General features: G+C 41.0%; 1 protein-coding gene across 2 annotated transcripts in view; it reads right to left on the bottom strand.

Annotated features, from left to right (window-relative positions):
- LOC306914588 (beta-enolase) overlaps positions 1–4,501 on the bottom strand; it is a 21,329-nt gene extending 16,828 nt beyond the window's left edge. For both annotated transcript variants that reach the window (XM_079491706.1, XM_079491705.1), the window contains exon 1: positions 4,433–4,501. The gene's annotated coding sequence lies outside the window, so the exon portion shown is untranslated. The remainder of the gene's footprint in view (positions 1–4,432) is intronic.
- Positions 4,502–9,374: the final 4,873 nt, after the last annotated feature.

The raw sequence follows: 9,374 nt of genomic DNA, 5'->3' as shown, positions 1-9,374 counted from the left end.
GTTCCTCCATTTTCAATTCATCAGAACATTAATTAAAGACCTAAAATATACACTTCTAATAAAAAAATAAATCATAGTTACATAGCTAGAAAAAAAGGAAAATGTGTACAGTATAGAAGGTAAAGGGGGGCGGGGGCTTTAACTTTTTTTACAGGGACGAATTGCAGCCACCCGTAAGTAGGCTACTCTTTGAGAGCGGTTTTGAAGGAGTCTAGGGATTCAGATTTCTTAACGGCTGTTGGTTGGGCGTACCACATTTTAGTGGCATAGGATCGAAATGAATTTAACCCGACTGATTCATTTACAATAAGGACAATATCAGTCACCAGAATGAGAGACGTGTGTTTTCAATGAGTTTAACATTCATTAGAAGGACAATATCAGTCACCAGAAGCAGAGACGAGATTAGGACAGGGGTGATCACACTTTTTTTTTTAAACGTGAGCTACTTTCAAAATGACCAGCTCAACCATATCTACCCATTGCTGAAAATAGTAAAAAAGTTAAAAATACCTGAGGGGGGCTTTGGAATAGCTGCGCTGGCATAAGATAATAAGACAGACGCACTTGGAATGGAAAATAGAGGAGGGGAAATGGAATTGTGTTTTATTTGATTTGTTATGTAACTTTTTAATGCTACTGACGTTTGTGCGCAACTGTACTCATGAAAATAAAGTATTGCATTGTGAGTTTGAGCTGACAGGCCCTGTTTGATGTCAATCAATCAAGTCACCTTAATTCAAGAGGCAGATGTGAAAAATTATACATTTTTAGGGGCATGTCATGTGGTCTACCTGCACAGCCTTTGTGATTCTAGTGTACTGGTGGTGATTGCCTTACCCTTTGGGCACCCTTGCATGGAGGACAGTGTGTATCTTTTCAATGAAGTTTGTTGCTGAATGGGTTTAATACATGACAGTATACACTTTAGGATAGTCTGGTCTAATGCATGTAAATATTGAATCATTTGTACTATAGGTCGAGTTTATGGCCATGACAGACTCTCAGAGAGAGAGAGAGTTACGACACCAGCTGACCTTTGGAGGATCAGGTGGACTTTGTTCTGTTTGGATGCAGTGTGAATGAGTTGAGCAACATATCAGCCTTAACAACATATTAGCCTTAACAGCTTCCTCTTTGTTACGCTATCTGCGTGGGTTAAAAAAAAACATTCAAATAAGCACGCTGGTACGCACGTTATCTGCATGCGCAACCCATTCACTGTGTGTGCGTACGCGTACGTATGGAGGTGATATACAGCACGACGCTGCAGCATGGTTTTACTGTTTGTTATGCATGTGTAGGTTCATGATCATTGTCCTTAAGCAGCCCTGCAAACACGCCCGTACGTGGTGCATGTATAGGTTCATGATCATTGTCTAGTGTCTACAGTGGTTCCCAATCTTTTTAGCCCGCGTGACCCAAGAAGACAAATTAGCTGTTTGCCCCTGGGGACCCAAACTAGTGAAAATAGCCGATCTACACTAGCTCAACAACACGTCGATCGGCTTGCAGATCGGCCATTTACCTATACTTCTTAAACATTTGTTTTCTAATTGATGGAATTTCTTAGATGTTTCTTTTATGTATAGAGGGTATGCGCGTGACATCATCATCAAACCCGGAAGTTATGCAGGAATGCCTAATGAGTGGCAAAAAACTACTTTCTGGCCTTGACAGCCCATACATCCAAACAGAAAAGTCCTATCTGATTGCATTAAACAACATTAAACAATGTTAAACTCACTTTTCCTGTTGCTTTGCCACTCGATTTGCCATTCACTTTAAGCATGCGCATACTCTCTATTCATGAAATGACTTAGAGAAATCATTCAAATGATTTGGGAATGATTTTTGATTTCATTTTTTTTAATAAAGGGACCCATAAAAATGTGTCCGCGACCCATGAGTCCCGGGCCCAGTGTGTGGGAACCAGTGGTCTAACACCACCATGTAGTTAACACGCCTCTATATAGAATGGTTTTACTGTTTATTACTTATGGACTCACGTTAATGAAGATTATCTAATAGCAGTTCTGCTCACACGCCTGCATAGCATGTATAGGCTAATGATAGCGAGCACGTCTGTCTGTCTGTCTGTCTGTGGCGACTTTTCTGCCTGTTCATTCACCTATAGGAATACACTAAGGCTGACCTCTCGATCGTTTCTTTTTTTAAGTCGAAGCTTCTAGGCCTAAAAACGAGCCGAATTCGAAGCTTTGTAGTGACTCATGAATCGTGGAGCAGATCTACAAGCTGTCGACATGTCATGCTGCGATGAGTTGTGAAACTGGATTTTTTTTTTTTTAAATAAAATAAAAACTAGATTTTTGCATTTCGTGTCATCGAACGAAGCTTTGAATATTCTTTTTTTTTTTTTTTTGAAAAATGATTGTTACAGGCCAGTCCACACCAAATGTAACTCCTACTCCTTGCAGCAACCATTCTCCCCCAACTGGAAGTTGCAAGGAGTTGCATTGCTGTGGAGTCGACTGACATTTTTATTTAGACAAGCAGCCTCTGTAGCTGTAGACAGATTTAAAGCACAGCACAAGACCTACATATTTATTCACACTCGCTTTTAGTTGATTGTTTTGATCTCTGTGTTTCTATTCTATTCATTATGTCTTCGCTGTTTTGTTACTTTAATGTTGTTTCATTCTTTCTTTATTATTTTTTTTGCTTTATCTGTGAAGTATAGGTAAACAATAACTTATGATGTTAAATAAATTAGCACAACTAAAAATAAATGTCATGATTTATGCGTAACAGAGGAAGCATCTGTGTTATTTTAGATTTTAGTGTCGGCAGTTCAAAAATAGCAGATCTGCAAGCTGCAAAAAAGAATCTTGAACATTTGTGCAAATATGTTTTAATCTTTGCTTCTGGAAGGAATACATATAATTTTGGGGGTCCTTGACATGAAAAGGATTTCAGTAGTAATGAAATAAATTGTCATTGATAGAAAGTTAGTAATGTTTTGGCTGAACTACTCCTTTCATCTTATAGCCGTGATTCTCAAACCATATTATTATTTATTTTGAGGGATCCATATTACAATATATCCATATTTAAACTTTTTGTGTCCCCATCCCCTCCTCGTCCCCCTGATGACACTATATAATACAGCATCGCACAAAAGCATCAAAAGTATCAAAAGTATCAGAATCTACAAGCTTGAAATGTTTCGAGCTTGTAGATCTGCTACTTTCGTGTGTTGAATTTGCATCCTGAAAGGTTTTGGACATATGAGGACAGTTTCCAACAGACAGAGACAACTTATAGCAACATAAAACTGTCAGGATTTAGAATCGGCCTCTGGTCTTAATTGGTATAACTCACTAGTGAATATTACTGAGCATTCAGAGAGCATGGCCTTTTCTCTGAGCGACAGTGGTGGAAAAAGTAGGCCTACTCGCATGTTTTACAGACCTGAAGACGATTCTACAAATGTCTTCTACATCCTGACAGTTTTCTGAAAAACCCCATGTTTCTATGTCAGTGGTTCTCAAACATTCTCATGTCAAGGACTCTCAAAATTATATGTAATTGGCCGCCGACCTCCATCTGAAAATATGTTGTTCCAGGGACCCCCACAGAAGCAAATATTTGGGTTACAAACATTCGCTCTGAAAGAATATATATTCAAAGATTTGCGGGACATGTTCACACTTTTTCAAAAATAGCAGATCTACAAGCTCGCTATGAGCTTGTAGATCTGCTATTGCTACACAATGCTTAAAACACCAAAAGGCATTCCCGTCCAGAATGGGTTAAGTACAATACTGCCATATAGAAATACTCTGTTACAGTCCGGAATTCAAATGTACTTGAGTAAAAGTACAAACTTATTGGCATGTAAAATGTACTTAAAGTAGCAAAAGTAGAAAGTACTCATTATGCAGAATATCTCATTTCAAGTTTTAAAATGTATATATATTTTTGAAAGTATAGCAGATCTACAAGCTCACAATGTGTTGCGTTGTGACACATTGTGAGCTTGTAGAGCATCTATTTTCAAACGGCCGAAATGTATATAGGGCTGAAGTGGTTAACGAATGTTTTGTAATAGTAATCAAAATCTACAAAGTAATAATTAGCAACTAAAGTTTTAAAATAAATGTAGTGGAGTAGAAGTAAACTTATTGGAAACTGGAAATACTCCAGTAAAGTGCAAATACCTCAAAATTGTACTTAAGTACAGTAGTTAAGTAAATGTTACTTCTGAGCGGTATAGGTTCGATCTCCCTTAATCGGAGGACAGACGTGTAAAGTTTCAACACAATAACGTTTTAATTGCCACAGTTCAAGGAAGCCTGTATTCAGTTCCTCATGTATCGTTGGAACAATGAGTAAAAAAATAGTCAAACCAACAGCTTATTAATGACATTTAATAATTCTACGTTGCGTGTATGGCGAACAGATTCCTTACCGTAGCGGTCGGTGGGTCTGTCTGGCGGTGTCTGTCTGCGCGACTGTCCAACTAGGAAAGTGACCAGACCGGTCGTGGCCGTGTGCTTTTTATAGACCTGAGTCCCTGAGAGGGGGGGAGGAGGGGGGGTCGTGTCCGCATATAGAGCTGCAGGGAGCATGTGGATGGTGCACGCCTCGCACCAAAACGTAGAACCCTGCAGAGACACACAGAGAGAGAGAGAGAGAGAGAGAGAGAGGGGGAGACTTTAAAGACATTGTGTACTTTTCAATGAGAAAGGCTGGGAAGTAACTATAAGTGCATTTTACTTAAGTACACGTTTGAGATATTTTTGTACTTGACTTTTTTACCTCTTTACTCCAATACAATACAATTTCCAATACTTTTATTCCTGTATTTGTATATTGTATATGTATATTCCTGACTTTTCTTACTGTTTTTATTATTGGCATGTATTGGATGCTACTATACTAACACAGTTATGTCGCTTTGTGCATTGCATTGGATTAACGCCATCGAGTTATAACTTTGTTGTACACTTTTCTTGTGTCCAATGAATCTATGAATCCATCCATCCATCCTCCACTATAGCAGTGGTTCCTAAAGTGGGGTCCGGGGTCCCCCAGGGGTACCTGAGGGAGTTCCAGGGGGTCCCCAGCTAAATGAAAGTTTGTTTGTTCCATTTGTACACTCTCATAGTTAAATTAACATTGCTTTTACACTATACATGGGGGTCCCAGAGATAGAAATGCCATTAAATGGGGGTCCGTAGACTAATGCATGTCAAACTGGGGGTCCTTGAAATGAAACGGGTTGAGAATCACTGCTAGAGCCGTAAAGATCTTCTCTTATGGGGTCCCTGGCATGTCTTTTCAAATGGGGGTCAGCGGGCTCATCAGTGTCAATTTGGGTGACATGAAAACGTTTGGGAACCACTGCACTATAACCGGTTTCAAATATGCCTCACTACATATATTCTGAAAAAATGTAGTTAATGATTATTATTACTAAACATACATTAACCGCTTCAGCCCTATTATATAGCGGCTATATATAATAGCGAAATGACGAAATGTATAGGCTATATTATATAGCCTATACATTTCGTCCATTTGAAAATAGCAGATCTACAAGCTCGACTTTATGCGTGCACTTGTCAGACGGTCCCTAACTCTCAGAAGGTCATAGTTCACTAGCAAGGAGATATACGAGAAAGGCCAACACACGTGCTCGCACCCACGCACGCAAACGCACACACACACACACACATACAAACAGACGCACACGTGCACACGCTTAGCCTTTACAGTGGGCCGGTCACAAATTCTTGCCCTTTGCATACTGTACTGGTCACTCGCACGTACACACACACATGCGCGCGCACACACTGTGTATATACTGTGCAATGAAACTAAGAGAAGTGTGAGAACTATACACTATAGAGTGCTATGTCTACATAACATGCATCTAAATGGCATAAGTTGAGCCTTAAGGTCTCCTCACAACCTTCTCATGTTCTACTATACAAATAGCTATAGTAACCAACACACACACACACACACACACACGACAGGGTGGACATGCGGTACAGCACGGCCCTTTAACTTGAGGTTAAATATAAACATCACATGACACACAGACAGACAGACAGGTTCAAGTTCAGCCGAGGGAGGCAGCTAAGCCAATGCTCATCGATGTACTCAGTACAGTGGAAGCAAATACTCATCGATGTATACTCTGTACAGTGGAAGCCAATACTCATCGATGTACTCAGTACAGTGGAAGCTAATACTCATCGATGTACTCAGTACAGTGGAAAGCCAATACTCATCGATGTACTCACTACAGTGGAAGCCAATACTCATCGATGTACTCAGTACAGTGGAAAGCCAATACTCATCTATGTACTCAGTACAGTGGAAAGCCAATACTCATCGATGTACTCAGTACAGTGGAAGCAAATACTCATCGATGTATACTCTGTACAGTGGAAGCCAATACTCATCGATGTACTCAGTACAGTGGAAGCTAATACTCATCGATGTACCCAGTACAGTGGAAGCCAATACTCATCGATGTACTCAGTACAGTGGAAAGCCAATACTCATCGATGTACTCAGTACAGTGGGAAGTCAATACTCATCCATGTACTCAGAACAGTGTGGGCGAGGGGTAGTCATCGATGTACTCAGTACAGTGTGGGCGAGGGGTAGTCATCGATGTACTCAGTACAGTGTGGGCGAGGGGTAGTCATCGATGTACTCAGTACAGTGTGGGCGAGGGGTAGTCATCGATGTACTCAGTACAGTGGGAACTGCACTCCTCCCACCTCACTGTTTGATGTCTGTGCTGCTACCGTGTGCGCACGCGGGTGCGTGTGTGCATGCGCTCTGGGGGTGTGTGTGTGTGTAGTTTGAATAATGTGTTTAAAACAGTGACTGCTCATGGACACACTGGAAAACTGCTGTTTGGCTGCCATCTAGTGTTCACCAGCAGACACTACATGTGTCTGAAGATAATGGATGATGTAAATCAGTTGTCCAGTTCTCAAACCTTTTCATATCAAGGACCCCCCCCCAAAAAAAATAATGTCAGGGACCCCCATTTGAAAATATGTTGTACCAGGGATTGGACATATTTAATGTGCCAGGGACCCCCAGAAGATACAATTTATGTTAAGAAATTCAACATTATTATAAACTATGCAAACATTTACCCGAGACTTTTCCAAAAATGTATAGCCACTGTAAACTTGTCTGACAGTAGGCCTACTACACTAGTGAAACACTGAGTCTGCAATTTCCCCTATCCAATAAGCTTTCTATCAGGTGCATAACATCCAGGCACAAAGGTTTTTTTTCTCTCCATTTGCAGCCAAACTGTGTGGCAGATTACCCTGCCACTGACAAATATACAGACTTATATAACAATGTTTCCTGTTCTCCCCTATATGTCAAATATGTATCAATAAGGTCACAATGGGTTAAAATCTCACCTTCATTATTTAAGTTAAGTAAGTCATGTTGTTTTGAAAATGTTTGACATGTGTTACCACAGTGCTTCCTGGTTCTGACCTAACCTCGCCTCACCAGGCTTTCCACCACCCCGGAGGAAAAGTTCTGACCAAGGAAGCTTTGAGAAGAAAGGGAAGTGGTCACGTGGGCTGCGCCATGACACTTTCATGGAGGCTTTCATGGGAGCCAAACTACACTGGTTCTGACCCTGGTTCTGACTAGGTAGGCCTTTTATAGTGCCTGACTGACTCCACTGTAGGGAGCATGCTTGGTCCATCCCACCTGATCAAACTGTGTTTTTGTAAATAATTATGTGAATTATTGTGGGAAATGTGTAATGCTAAATGTGTAAGGAAAACATAATTTAAAAAAAATTAACGCTGTGGCTTATAGTTGGTTAAAGTGCCTGCATGTTAAACATCTGCATTACTTAATTTACAAGAACTCTACACAATTAGAGAATGTAGAAGAATTGTTATTTTGATCAACGTTTGCCTGTTCTCTCTCCTAAAGGTACCAACATCAATACAGCATGGAATTGTGGACAAAATCTTATCCAACGACAACAACATATTATTTAGTTTTGGGCCTGAGGCTAAATGTCATCAAATGGTGGTCCGTGGATCAAAGTCTGAATAAATAATTGACGTTGACATGAAAAAGGTTGAAACCACTGCTCTAAATGCACTAACCTCAGTCCTTGGAGGATGAGACTGGACTGTTTGAGGACATTAGTGTTGATTCAAACCATCTGCTATTTTCAATTGGCCGAAATGTACAATATTACTATATATTATTAGTGGTGTGTTTTACAATGTAGGCATTTATCAGACGCTCTTAATCCAGAACGATTTACAGTAAGTAAGCTTGAACAACACATGGTATCAAATACATGAAAAATAGTCATCAAGAATCATACGTGAGCTAAGAACCAGTGGAATATCTATATATAATGAAATGTGTATACTCTATAGACTAGAGTATCTACAACATAACTAGTAACTAAAGTTTTTAAATAAATATAGTGGCGTAAAAGTACAATATTTGGATCCAAGATGGAGTGGAGTAGAAGTAAAACATACTTGAAATACTCAAGTAAAGCACAAATCTCTATAAATTGTACATAGTTAGCCTATATACTACTTAAGTAAATTTACTTTTCCACCACTGATTGTTTGATGCTGGAGAGAATATTGTGAGCCTAAACATTAAACAATATCCTGTATTTTGGTGGAGTGTGTGTTGTCACTCGCATGCATGCACGCGCGCACGCACGCACGCACGCACGCACGCACGCACGCACGCACGCACGCACGCACACACACACACACACACACACACACACACACACACACACACACACACACACACACACACACACACACACACACACACACCATGTTACACCACACAAATGTGGTCTTATCACATCCACACTGCCGGCAGGTCACATAATCCGTTCACCAAATGTGGTGTAACCTAAAGGGGTGCCGTTTTGACTTGCGGCATTCTGAGGATAGTTTTTGTCTGTTTTCAAAAAGTTACCTGCTGGTCTTAAGACAGATGGACGCACGGGTGGGCACACAGGCAGGCAGGCAGGCAGACAGGCAGGCAAGGCAGGCAGGCAGGCAGGCAGACAGACAGACAGACAGACACAGACAGACAGACAGACAGACAGACAGACAGACAGACAGACAGACAGGCAGGCAGGCAGGCAGGCAGGCAGGCAGGCAGGCAGGCAGGCAGGCAGGCAGACATGCAGGCAGGCAGGCAGGCAGGCAGCCAGGCAGGCAGGCAGGCAGGCAGATGGCCACTAGATGGCAGCAACAGTCTGGGGAGACAATAGCCGATCTACAAGCTTGTATTGTAGCCTTGGAAACCCAGATGTAAATCGGTGCTATTTGACCGAACTGTCCTCACTCCTTGTC

Source organism: Electrona antarctica, assembly GCF_951216825.1.
Source record: "Electrona antarctica genome assembly, chromosome: 21".
NCBI lineage: Eukaryota > Metazoa > Chordata > Actinopteri > Myctophiformes > Myctophidae > Electrona > Electrona antarctica.
The sequence above is the reverse complement of the archived record's forward strand: the minus strand, read 5'-3'. Positions and strand labels throughout refer to the sequence as shown.